This window comes from Portunus trituberculatus, chromosome 48 (genome assembly GCF_017591435.1).
Source record: "Portunus trituberculatus isolate SZX2019 chromosome 48, ASM1759143v1, whole genome shotgun sequence".
Lineage (NCBI taxonomy): Eukaryota > Metazoa > Arthropoda > Malacostraca > Decapoda > Portunidae > Portunus > Portunus trituberculatus.
Genome location: NC_059302.1, coordinates 13,572,667 through 13,587,468, shown reverse-complemented (window position 1 = coordinate 13,587,468; position 14,802 = coordinate 13,572,667). Strand labels below are relative to the sequence as shown.

General features: G+C 38.0%; 1 long non-coding RNA gene across 1 annotated transcript; it reads left to right on the top strand.

Annotated features, from left to right (window-relative positions):
* Positions 1-2,003: 2,003 nt before the first annotated feature.
* LOC123498867 lies at positions 2,004-7,863 on the top strand. Its single transcript, XR_006672815.1, has 2 exons — positions 2,004-2,295; positions 6,723-7,863. It is a non-coding gene; the product is annotated as an uncharacterized LOC123498867 (long non-coding RNA).
* The last annotated feature ends 6,939 nt before the right edge of the window (positions 7,864-14,802 follow it).

Genomic DNA, 14,802 nt, shown 5'->3' with positions numbered 1-14,802 from the left:
GCGGCAGGAATCCTTGGGCCATCTAAGGACTTTCAGGAAAGATGTTGCCAGTGATCAGCTTTACCGTGACCTCGTCCCCTCAACCATCCGCCAGGAGAAGCCTGTAACGGCAGCGCCATAGGGAGGGAGCGCGTAAAGCGTAAGGCATTTAAAAAATGAATAAAATTGTTAAAAAACCGCCTATAAAACCAAGACAACCACCAAAAGAACAAAACAGAAAAAAGCAAAGTTAACAAACAAACTCCCCACCAAAAAAAAAAAAATAAAATAAAATAAAAAAACAAGCAAAAAACACATAAAAATATAAGAACACAAGAAAATAAAGGAAGCTGCATGAAGCCATCAAACCTACACGTGGCGGCTGTCTCTTTATGAAATACATACCCATCTATTTGAACCCATCGTTCCCATCCATATATCTGTCTAGTTTTCTTTTAAAGCTCCCTAATGACTTGCCACTAAAAACCTGTTTACTGAGTCTTTCCATTCATCAAATCACTTTATTTTGAAAAACCAATTCCTTCCCATCTCTTTCTTAAACCTAAATTTAAAAGCTTGAACTCATTATTTCATGCATTCTGGTTACCGATCTTAAGAATATTGCCTATTTCTCTTTTGTAATAACCACTACACTATTTAAAGACTTTTATCAGATCCCCTCTTAAATCTTTCTAAGAATGTAGTTTTAACAGATACAATCTCGCTTCGTAAGTAATATCTCTCATTCCCTGTATCTGAATAGCCATTATTCTGCATTGATTCTAATAGACCTTTATTCTCCTTATAATGCGGGGACCGGAACTGCACACCATAATCTAAATACGGTCTGACCAGCTCCAAATCTAACTTTAATATTTCTTAGAGACTTCTGATTCTGACACTCAAGAAAACTAATCGTAGTGCACTATTTGCCTTATTTCTTAGAAAGAGACCGGAGTTAACTATAACTCCTCAATCTTTTTGTATCCTGAACCTACAACAGCTTTGTGGTTTATTGTGCAATATTGTATGGGTTTCCTTTATCTACGTTAATTACTTTGCATTTATTAATAATAAACTGCCTTTGTCATGTGTCCATTCATTTATCCTATCTGAACCTGCCTACAAGACGATAACAACTAACCAAAAATATTTCCAATATCTTTGCTTTTTCATCTTTCCCTTCTTTATTTCAACCTGACGGAGTCACTGCCATCTCATCTCTCTCTAAAGCTAATTTCCTCGTTCTAATTTTTGCTAAAAAAGTACCTTGGATAATTCAGGGCTTGTTTCTCCACTCTCAGATCATTTCATGCCACCCATTGACATCCTCCTCAATGATATATTCTATGCCCTTGCTGGCCCAAACCCTCTAAACGCCTATGAACCTAATGGCGTCCCTTCCATTTTCTTCAAAACCATGCTTCTTCCACCTTGTCTGGTCAAACATTGACAGCTTTGTCTATTACGAAATAACATATACCAAATTCTAAATACTAAATAGCCACTTCTCCAATTTTTTTCACGTACTTTTTGAAGTATGGTTAGATTTGCTCCCATGTATTTTTTAAGTCTATTTCCCGTCTTGTTCTGCCGCGACATCATCTTTTTGTTAGCATAGAAATATTTTAGGAAGGATTCTGTAGAATACCAAGGGACATAGTCACGGGAAATTGGTTCTACGACGCCACCGGTTTGCTTGGATGATACTAGCGCGCGCCCACACACACACACGCACACACACACACACACACACACACACACACACACACACACACACACACACACACACACGGACTGTTGGCAAGGGCGGCTATATCTTTAGGCGTGAGTTCACATGAAAACAATCAAATTACTATCACAAAATATGTCATAAACATTCCACAAGGTTTCCCTCAAGTCAAGAAAGAGAGAGAGAGAGAGAGAGAGAGAGAGAGAGAGAGAGAGAGAGAGAGAGAGAGAGAGAGAGAGAGAGAGAGAGAGAGAGAGAGAGAGAGAGAGAGAGAGAGAGAGAGAGAGAGAGAGAGAGAGAGAGAGAGAGAGAGAGAGAGAGGTGGGGGGGCAATGTGATATACCCAACCAGGTTTCTCTGTCTCGCTATCAATCTACAAAGGTGTTATTTCGCAGTCTTTGATGTTATTATGATGCCCATATTTCTCTCTTTCTCTCTCTCTCTCTCTCTTTTTCTCTCCCCCTCAATGCATATAGTAACACTTGATCCACTCGTCTCCCTGACACCCGCCCCGTCACAACCACGGCCACTGCAGAGGCGGCAGGAATCCTTGCTGAAATCATATTGGAACGATGAGATTCGCGGTAAGTTTGTTTCCCTTAGTTCCCGGTGAAACATGCATTTATGGCTCAGTAATAGATAAGTGAGTCATGTGCAAGAAATAGGTTTTACTCTGTGCCATTTACATTTTCAGATTGCAGAGCTTCTTTTTGTGTGCTTGTTAATTCTGTCTCAAGATACATTAAGAAAAACTCCCATTTTTTATGTTTTTTTTTTTTTTTTTTAGATTTGTATTGTGACAGTCCACTTTCCGAAAACAATTTTAAAAAATGTATAAACAATTCAGAATTCGAACTCAAAAGATCAACGCTATTATATTTATACGTTATCAGTGGCTAGGAAGTTCTGTCATGATATTTCACTGACCATATGATATTTTGGCAACGAATAGTTCGGGGATGTTAAAAGTTTTGGCACATTTTTTTTAGGCATTTCTAAATCAGCCACACGCTTTACAAGCAACAACACGATGACGTGACCACTTCGTTGTCTCATAACTCCGCTACCATACGATGAGCATTCATTAATATTTCCCTAAGGGAATTTTTTTAGTTGAAATCCAAAGATTTGATCAAAATTCTATTTAGCATTAGCTCGATTTAATTTAGATTATGATGTGCCATTCTGGTACCAGTCCACATTACTGAAACAATACAGACCTGGTGGTGCCCATCCACATTACTGGAACAATATAGCTAGACCTGGTAGAGCTTTTTTTTTTTTTCTATTTGCTGGAGAGAAGCCAGCCAAGGGCAACAAAATATTAAAAAGAAATTCACGTGAGTGAATTTCCCTAAAAGAAAAATAAAGTGTTAGCCAAAATTAAGCAACAAATGTCCCTCTTATAAGAAGTCATGTCATAGGAAGATGGAAATACAGAAGTAAGGTAGGGAGTTCCAGCGTTTACCAGAGAAAGTTATGAATGATTGAGAGTACTGGTTAACTCTTGCGTTAGAGAGTTGGACAGAATAGAGGTGAGAGGAAGAAGAAAGCCTTGTGCAGCGAGGCCGCAGGAGGAGGAGAGGCATGCAATTAGCAAGATCAGTAGAGCAGTTAGCATGAAAATAGCGATAAAAGACAGAAAGAGATGTAACAATTCGGCAGTGAAAAAAAGGCTGAAGACAGTTAGTCAGAGGAGGGGAGTTGATGAGGCGAAAAGCCTTTTATTCCACCCTATCTAATAAAACTGTGTGACTGGAATCCCCCCAAATATGCGAAGAGTACTCCATACGGGAGCGGATAAAGCCTTTTTTAAAGAGTTAGCAGTTGGAGGGGCGAGAGAACTTGCGGAGAAGCTTCAGAACGTCCAACTTCATAGAAGCTGTTTTAGCGAGAGATGAGATGTGGAATTTCCAGTTTAAGATTATGAGTAAAGGATAGATCGAGGATATTCATTGTGGAAGAGGGAGACAGTTGAATGTCATTGAAGAAGAGGGGATAGTTGTATGGAAGGTTGTGTCGAGATGATCGATGGGGGAATTGAGTTTTTGAGGCATTGAAAACTACAAAATTTTCTCATCTACTACTACTACTAGCACTACTAAATCTATCATCAGCGCAGGAGTGGATAGGGCAAGAAATTTGGTTAACAAGATAATTAATGAATAGTAGAAAGAGAGTGGGTGACATGACAGAACTCTGAGGAACACCACTATTAGTAGATTCAGGAAAAGAACATTGGCCGTCTACCACGGATGAAATAGAACGGTCAAAGAGGATACTTGAGATAAAGTTGCAGAGAGAAGGATAGAAACCGTAAGAGGGTAGTTTTGAAATCAAAGCTTTGTGCCAGACTCTATCAAAAGCTTTTGATATGTCTAACGTGACAGCAAAAGTTTCACCGAAATCTCTAAAAGAGGATGACCAAGACTTGGTAAGGAAAGCCAGAAGATCACCAGTAGAGCAACCTTGACGGAAGCCATACCAGCGATCAGATAGAAGACTGTGAAGTGACAGATGTTTAAGAATCTTCCTATTGAGGACAGATTAAAAAACTATAGACAAACAAGAGATTAAAACTATAGGACGGTACTTTGAGGGATTAGAACGGTCACCCTTTTTAGGAACAGGCTGAATGTAGACAAACTTCCAGCAAAAAGGAAAGGTAGGAGTCGATAGACATAGCTGAAAGAGTTTGGCCAGGCAAGGTGAAAACACGGAAGCACAGTTTTTGAGAACAACAGGAGGGACCCCATCAGGTCCATAAGCATTCCGAGGGTTTAGGCCAGAGAGGACATGGAAAACATCATTACGAAGAATTTTGATTGAAGACATGAAAGAGTCAGAGGACAGGGAGGAACAGGCCCCGAATCATCCAAGGTGGAGTTTTTAGCAAAGGTTTGAGAGAAGAGTTCAGCTTTAGAGACAGAAGAGATGGCAGTGGTGCCATCAGGATGAACTAAAGGAGGGAAAGATGAAGAAATAAGCTTATTGGAGATGTTTGGCCAGATGCCAGAAGTCACGAGGGGAGTTTGAGTTTGAAAGATTTTGACATTTTCTATTTACGAAGGAGTGTTTGGCAAGTTGAAGAACAGACTTGGGATGATTCCAAGCAGAAATATTAAGTGCGTGAGTTTCAGGAGTTGGAAAGCTCAAGTACCTTTTGTGGGCAACCTCTGTATCGTGTATTGCACGACAACAGGCTAAATCAGCTTCTATGTTTACGGGTGGGGGTTCCACTCACACAGTTTTATTAGATAGGTGGAATCAAAAAGCCTCTTTTTACGTATGTGTGAGCACAAGAGTATCTCTTTCAGAAGAGGCAAACAGGTCTCAAAACCAGGCTTCTCTGTCATAAGAAATTTCAAAATTTTCTATAAAGCCAAGACATTATCTCAATTGAGAATTACTGAAACACTTTGCATTTATAAATATAAGCCTAATCTTAACAGTCAAGAAATATCCATCCTACTAACTGTAATTCCAGTCTCGTACCCACGTTACATACTTGTTCTTTTTCTTTTAGGCTGTTTGGTTTTATTCTACCTAAACTCATTTTTTACAGTTTTTATTAGTTTTTATAAAGAACTTTTTTTTCTTTGTAAGGATGATTAGGGAAATAAAATGACACTTATTATAATTGTGTGGATCAGGTAGGTGTGATAGATGACGGTGATAGAATTAGTGAATTCTATCTCTTGTCTCAGAGATCTTTGGAGGGTGAACACGTTCCCTTACTCACTCTCTGCACGAGCTTTCAGTGCCAGAAGATGGGGTTATATTTGTGCAAAACGTTACAAGAATTGAAATAGAAATGGTGATTTTACTACGGTTTTCTTTTCTCTCTCTCTCTCTCTCTCTCTCTCTCTCTCTCTCTCTCTCTCTCTCTCTCTCTCTCTCTCTCTCTCTCTCTCTCTCTCTCTCTCTATATATATATATATATATATATATATATATATATATATATATATATATATATATATACACACACACACACGCACACAAAATAATCACAGGTACAGTACAATTACATAAGAGATGCACATTCACCAAATTCATTAGTGGGGCATGACAAACAAGATGGATCCCTTCAACATTTAAAACACAATGAAATAAACTGATAATGCTGACCTGATTACCGCATATACTTACATGTATTGTACCACCCGAATAGCTCCAATACAGCCTCCACCATCATACATGCTACCCAATCCTACCTCCAAGGTAGCCGCAGGCTTTACTCCTACACATAGGTAGTGGACAACACGTATTCCATTCACCGGCCAAGCCATTCAGGAAGAGAGCGCCATGACACCTCAGCGTCTCCATACGAAAAAAGTAGTTCGCCATAAAACCCACGCCATAATCCACGTCTTGGATATCACCAATCATAAATTATAATATTACAATTTCATGATCAAATTTCATGTAATTATTTCATTATAACATCTGTAAAGAAAATGATTCTCCAAGCTTTTGAAATATTTTACATTCTACGTAAAAAACTTAGTTTTGTTATACTAAATTGTTAGATAAAAGATAATAATAGAGAGCACAACCTATAAAAGAAAATTAACATACGGGCTAATTATGTGGATGACGGATAGAGAACAATTTAAGTGTCTCAAACAAGGACTACCACCTTTAGGTTACGGTTTCCTGCAACTTCCATTATATCTTTATACTGCTATGTTCATACTTATGCAATAGCATGACCAACGCAGAGTGTGCAGCATGAGCGAGGATAAGAGTCACGTTTTCTTTACCACTGGAGGCTGGCGCTTCCACCATTATGGATTCTGTTCCCTTTAATTTGCACTCGCGAAACATATTTTCTTATGTCTTTAAAACATTCAAACATCTTTTTCTAATAACTACTTTTTTTATCCAAAGACGTGCATGGCCTATCTCAGCTTAAAAAAAAAAAACTCATGATAATCACAAGTGATCAGCAAGCTTATATGATTTTGTCTATGTGACATCATAATGACACCACTCTCTCTTCGTGCAGGTAGCCGTGTGTGTGGTCGCCGTCAGCATCTGTGCTCGCTAATCTTGAACAAAAATGTTCAATTCATTCTAGACGCGACCGATAACACGGCGGAGGCGGGGATCTCCTCTAAGAATAGCAGCACAAGGCTCAGCACCGCAGGTTCCTCAATCCCCAGAGGCAACCTGGGCCATTTAAGTACCTTCAAGGTAGATGTCACCAATGAGCAGTTCAGCCACGACCTCGCCTCCTCCACCAGTGGCCTGCCTGGAGAAGCATCTCTCACAGCCCCTAGCGGCAACTCACTCGGGCGGGAGCGCATAAAGCGTTGGGCAGTTAGAAAATTTAAAACTATAAGTAAATCCCCAAAAAAGAAAGCAAAAGAAACAGTAGTAAAAAAAAGTAGAAACAGAAATAAAGAAGTTACAAGAAGCCATCAAACCTACACTTGGCAGTCAATGCATAAAACACCTACCTATTAATAACTATCATCCTAATACAAATATCTTCTATTGATTTAGTACTAACAACCTGATTAGTGATTCCGTTTTATTCATCAACCATTCTATCTAAAAACCAATTTCTTCCCATCTCTTTCCTAAATCTAAAACTTTCAAACGTAAACTCGTTATTCTTCCTCTATCCTGGTTCCTGATTCTAAGAATTTTGCTTACGTCCCCGTTGTTATAACCCCTACACCGTTTAAAGACTTTCATCAGATCCACTCTTAAGTCTTTCTGATAAATGTAAATTTAAGTCATTCAGTCTCGTTTCTAAAAGAACACCCCTCATCCCCTATATCTTATTAATATCTTTCCTTTTTACTGACTCTAATAGACCTATTTCCTTTCTTATAATGAGAGAACCATAAATGTACAACATAATATAGATGAGTTCTGATCAGCACCAAAATATGAATCTATTATTACCTCGAAATTTCTGGTTGTAACATTCTAAAAAATGTATGCTAACACACTGTTAAACTTAAATCTGGTATCTATGCATTGTCTTCTTAGATGGAGATCAGAGCTACCTGTAACTCAATCTTCTTCGTAACCTAAACATACAACAGCTTCGAGGTTTATTGTGTACTACTGTGTGAGTTTCCTATATCTAAGTTAAGTACTTTGATTTGTTATCATTAAACTGGATTTGCCATCTGTCTCTCCATTCATTAATCCCATCCAAATCTGTACGCAAGGTGACGGTATCAAAATATGACATAATTAATCTACCTATCTTCGCGTTATTCTCAATTTTACTAATGTCACTCCTAATATTACTAAGTTGTTAATATATATATATATATATATATATATATATATATATATATATATATATATATATATATATATATATATATATAAACCAAGATGCAGTAACTTTGTATAATGAACTGGTAGAAGCGACATCCTTATAAGCTGTATATTGCTGCAGAGACAAAATTTATACACCAAATCACTGTCCACTTCTTTACCTGCAAATCGTTTTTCTTTATTTTTCACGTACTTTTCTATATATGGTTAAGTTTCCTCCGATGTTTTTAAAGTCAAGTTCCCGTTTTGTTCCGTTTTGATATCCTCCTTTGTTAGCACAAAAGTATTTTGAGAAAGTGTATGCAGAAACCCAAGGCATGCCCTAGGAACTTAGTGCTACAACGCCACTGGTTTGCTTTGATAACACACACACACACACACACACACACACACACACACACACACACACAACTGGTGGTGCAATGGTAGCACGGTCGACTCACAATCGAGAGAGCCCGAGTTCGATTCCCGGGACAGGTCAGAGATAATTTGGGCAAGACTTCTATTCGAAGTGTGTGGCCTCTGTTCACCTAGCAGTGATTAGGTACCTGGTGTAACACGGAAGTTGTGACCCGCTGCTGGGTAGGAGAAACAAACTCTGAACAAAAAACAAAATGCATTGGGGTGGCATCACCCCGGGGCCTAGGCCGCTAGGCTTATCTGGCGTTATAAATAGCTGCCGCGCACCAGATGGAAGGTGCCAACAGGGGGGATGTGTAGACTTAAGAAGTATGATTTAGTATATAAGAATATCTACATGTATAAGTTGATCCAATATGTAGGATGTTCAGCTCTGTACTAACTGCCATTCGAATAAACCGGAATATTATTATTATTATTATTATTATTATTATTATTATTATTATTATTATTACACACACACACACACACACACACACACACACACACACACACACACACACACACACACACACACACACACACACACACACACACACACACACACACACACACACCCCTGTTCACCTAGCAGTGAGTAGGTACGGGATATAAATCGAGGAGTTGTGACCTTGTTGTTCCGGTGTGTGGTGTGTGCCTGGTCTCAGGCCTATCCGAAGATCGGAAATAATGAGCTCTGAGCTCGTTCCGTAGGGTAACGTCTGGCTGTCTCGTCAGAGACTGCAGCAGATCAAACAGTGAAACACACACGCACACACACACACACACACACACACACACACACACACACATACACACACACGCACACACACACGAACATAAAAGACATCAGACTAAACAAGAAAAAAAAAGAACAGAGAATAGACGAGGCAAGATTATCGTGTGACAATATGATATATGGAAGAAAAACAACAACAAAGGTAGGTAAAAATATCTCTGAGCTGGCGGCACACACACACACACACACACACACACACACACACACACACACACACACACACACACACACACACCACAGGAAACTCATCGCCACAAAGTTTATGCGGTGAAGAAAACAGTGAACAAAAAAGGGAAATGCAACGCGAGGATCTACAAACTCTAAGATTCAACTTGTCGTTTTAGTTCTAGATTTGAAAACTTTAAGAGCAAAGTTTCTCCCTCCCGTTAAGAAAGACAGGGCGAGAGCAGACCATCACAGACTATGTAATATTAAGAGTGGTAGGCGGCTGCTCCCTCTCCTACTCCTATTCATCCCTTTTTTGTTTTTTCTCTCACTTTTCCATTGACGTCAACAAAAGCGGAGGTGTGTGTGTGTGTGTGTGTGTGTGTGTGTACTCTGGTCGAGTAGCATGTGTGTGTGGGTGGTGCGGGAGGCGGTGATGCGCAGAAGCCATGTGTGACGCTTAAAGGTCATATTTTGATGAAAAGCTCCCTGTCTATATATAGTTGCTCCTCCTACACGATAAGGTGCAATGCTCAATCACTTTTTTTTTTTTTTAATTAGCACGGGATTGTCCTTTTTGCTCTCACTATTACATGTTCGTCTGTATAGCTGTATGTGCTTGCCAGTTTGTATTTCTGTCTGTATGTATGTATGTTTGTCTGTCTGTCTCTTCTCTCTCTCTCTCTCTCTCTCTCTCTCTCTCTCTCTCTCTCTCTCTCTCTCTCTCTCTCTCTCTGCACGCGTGCACACACACACACAAACACACACACACACACACACACACACACACACACACACACACACACACACACACACACACACACATACACACACACACACACACACACACACACACACAAAAAAAAAACAGATAAATGAAAACAAAACAAAGTGCTTAAACTGCCAGCAACAGAAAGCAATAGATTCCCTCGACATAGCAAACAGAAACTGTGTGGTAATCTATCAGTGGTGGTTTCATTTGCTGTTCAGACCCTCCACAAATATGAAGGACAAAGAAGGTACAATTTCCCTTCCCCTTCCCTTATTCCCCTATCAAGTATTGTGGTCATAAGGACTTCGTTCCAGTGGCCTGCATGTTATCCGGCTGGCCTGTCCTTGGCTCAGATTCCACCTTGCTGTCCCATTTCACCAATGGTAATTACATCTTCACGCGTCCCTGAAAACAAATTATGTGCTACAAGGGATCACGAATTCGAACTTAAAAATTTAGATTACTTAGGACGAATTGAATGCTTAGCAGTCGATGGCTGGGAGTAATGAGTGTTGATCTTTTTTATTTTTGTTCTTGTAGTGAAATATTACAAGGAATAAAATGCATAATTATTGAAATAAAATATATTACTACTACTACTACTACTACTACTACTACTGCTAGGTACTACATCTACTACTACTACTACTGTTGCTGCTGCTGCTATTGTTGCTGCTGCTGCTGCTGCTGCTGCTGTTGTTGTTCCTGCTGCTACCAGTGCTGCTGCTGCTGCTCTTACTGTTCCTGCTACTGCCAGTACTATTGTATGCTGCTATTGCTGCTGCTGCTGCTACTACAACTACTACTACTACTAATGCTGCTGCTGCTGCTGCTGTTGCTATAACTACTACTACTGCTACTACTACTACTATTACTACTGCTACTAGTATTACTACTACTACTACTACTACTACTACTACTACTACTACTACTACTACTACTACTACTACTACTACTGGTGCTGCTGCTACTACTACTACTACTACTACTACTACTACTACTACTACTACTACTAATAATAATAATAATACGCAATTATTTTGGAGAAATTCTTTATTTGAGAGAGAGAGAGAGAGAGAGAGAGAGAGAGAGAGAGAGAGAGAGAGAGAGAGAGAGAGAGAGAGAGAGAGAGAGAGAGAGAGAGAGAGAGAGAGACTATTATAATCATACTCCATATGAATATTTCCATACACTGCCTCTCGTGCTTCTCAGGTTAAAAATATGGGAAGTCATTAAAATTTCAGACAAGCGTAAGGCACAGCGAGGAAATCTGTAGTGCGCGACGCTCCCTCAGCTACGTTTACAGTTTCTTTATGACTCAACCCTTACATTGTTACAATATTATGACACTTTTTTTCCTCATAAACTACTCTAAGGCATTTATTCTGCAGCCATTATCTTTTCTATATCTTATCTATTAGTTTTGGCTTCTATTTTTTTTACCTTTTCTCTCTCTTTTCCTTAATTCACGTCCACATTTCCTTTTTCACTTAATCCTTTAAAAAGAAAAACAAATCATGCTATTTACGTAATTCGTTCATTGCTACACTAACTGCTATGCTAACAGCGAAAATGTAAAGAAATGCTTGCGTGGGTACAGAAAGATAGAAGAGAAATTAAAGTGTTAATTCTGTCGTTTGTCAGCCAAAGAAATAGATACTGTTCTAAATAAATAGATGTCGTTTTGTCATATATTGTAACATCCTTTAAATGTTACAATATATGACAAAACAACTTGACCCAGAATATTTGCTTGGGTCTCACAAGAAGCCGAGATCAATATTATTTACTATCAATTATTAATTATGACTAAGAGCAACTAATTTGTCTTCACTGAAACTCGGCCAAGGCAAACTTTTAAAACACACACACACACACACACACACACACACACACACACGGCCCGGTAGCTCAGTGGTTAGAGCGCTGGCTTCACAAGCCAGAGGACCGGGGTTCGATTCCCCGGCCGGGTGGAGATATTTGGGTGTGTTTCCTTTCACGTGTAGTCCCTGTTCACCTAGCAGTGAGTAGGTACGGGATGTAAATCGAGGAGTTGTGACCTTGTTGTCCCGGTGTGTGGTGTGTGCCTGGTCTCAGGCCTATCCCAAGATCGGAAACAATGAGCTCTGAGCTCGTTCCGTAGGGTAACGTCTGGCTGTCTCGTCAGAGACTGCAGCAGATCAAACAGTGAATCACACACACACACACACACACACACTCTGTAGTAATTTAGACTCAATATATGGCATTTATTTGTATTAATTCACAAATTAATTAATCCATATCATAAAAACAAAAAAATCCACCCATCGGCTCTCTTTAACTTTTTCACCGCAAGAAAATGTGTATATATATATATATATATATATATATATATATATATATATATATATATATATATATATATATATATATATATATATATATATATATATATATATATATATATATATATATATATATATATATATATATATATATATATATATATATATATATATTTATATATATCAGACATCTATTTATTTAGAACAGTATCTATTTCTCTGGCTGATAAACGACAGAATTAACACTTTAATTTCTCTTTCATCTTTCTGTACTCACGCAAACATTCCTTTACAACATTTTCACTGTTAGCATAGCAGTTAGTGTAGCAGTGAACGAATTACGTAAATAGCCTGATTTGCTTTTTAGCGTTCTCAGCTGGGAATTAATCCAGTACGGAGTCAAGCGGCTGGCTCGTACGTCACAATCACGGGACAAGTCAAGCCATCCAGGGCGCCGCACCACCGCCTCCCCTGCGTGACTGCCTCGTTACAGCAGGCACGCGATAAATTTCTTACAAAAAAAATATCATCTTGAATGACCCTCGCTTGCGACCAAGGACAGTGCGATCTTACGTTTATCTATTGTTATTGTTGTGATTTTTTTTTCTTATTCTTATTCCTATCATTATTATTATTATTATCATTATTATCATTATTATTATTATCATTATTATTATTATTATTATTATTATTATTATTATTATTATTATCATTATCATCATTATTATTATAATTATTATTACTGCTACTGCTATTATTACTACTACTACTACTACTACTACTACTACTACTACTATAATCATTATTGTTATTATTATTATTATTATTATTATTGTTATTATTATTATTATCATTATTATAGCTATTATTATTACTATTATTATTATTATCATTATTACTATTATTATCATCGTTATTGTAATTTATTTACATTTTAAGGAATGGTCAGAAGTGTTGTTGCTGTTGTTCTTCCTGTTGTCGTTGTTTTTATCGTCATCCGTAGTCGGTATTACTATCGTCGTTTCTGTTAAGTCTTCTTATTGCAGAGTGAATTTTCATCAGAGTTATTCGAAGGGAAAGGTCTAGGCAAAATGAACTCCCTCATGCTTTGATGTGGACAGAATATATATGTGTGTATATATATATATATATATATATATATATATATATATATATATATATATATATATATATATATATATATATATAAACAATCTTCGACACTCTTGTTCAATGAATGACGCTGAACGCAAACATTTCATACATTTGTTCTGATCTGAGACGCATTGACGACACACACTTGGTACTGCGGGGAACATAACATGAGTGACGGTGACGCAGGAAGAGAGGAACATGATGTGGAGTTCAACAAAGCATTACTCTCAGTTTCCAGTATGCCTGGAAATATTCCGTGAATAGTTACACCGATCAGCGTTCAGTGGCAGTGTTACGGTGCTCACGAGTCCTTACCGGAAATTTTCATGTGAGGCTCTGTGTGGTGGAGTGTCGTATGTAATTACTATTCATTTCACCTGATATGAAATCAAGGTAGATACACGTAACGGAATGGACTGCTGAGAGATTTATAAATGGCGTGGTAAAACATAGATGATCTAGAATGCGTTGTTTAATTAAAGGATTCTCTCCGCTTTGAATTACTTTTACCATATGGAAATTATTTGCTTCTGTAGCCTTTCAGTTTTCTAGTTAATAAATCATTATGTATGAATACGTTCTTAAAGCTACACAATATTACATGTATGTAAAAGTAATAATAACAAAAATAAAGGATTTAATTAATCTTATCGCCTTTAAAGTTACATATATCAACAAGTATTATTATCACATTTTAGCTCTAAAGAGTACATCTAAATATAAATGGCTTAGTAATATCTGTACCATAATTGTATCTAACATCAATGTTTTTCTATGGCTATACATTATGTTACATTTTGTGACTACTGATGTAATGTATTATACAAAGTAAAAGTGACACTAACTTATGGTGTTTCTAAGCACTGCACACCATTCAATTCGTCTTGTCCGTTGTGTATGGAATGATACACAGGAACGCAAAAAGCTTTTACCGTATTATTTTTATTTCTTTTCGGCCACGGACCTGAAATGATTAAAAAGTTTGAAAAGTCTTAGGAAGTGGAATGTCTTCCCGGTCAGATATAACCAAATGTATCCTTGCGCTCACTGGCAACTGTTCGACCTACACGAAAGATCTTTTATTTTAGGCCTCTCTGAAGACCCTCAAGACAACAAGGCGGGTCAAGACAACACAGCGCATATCCTCTCGCTCCAGCAAGTAGGACAG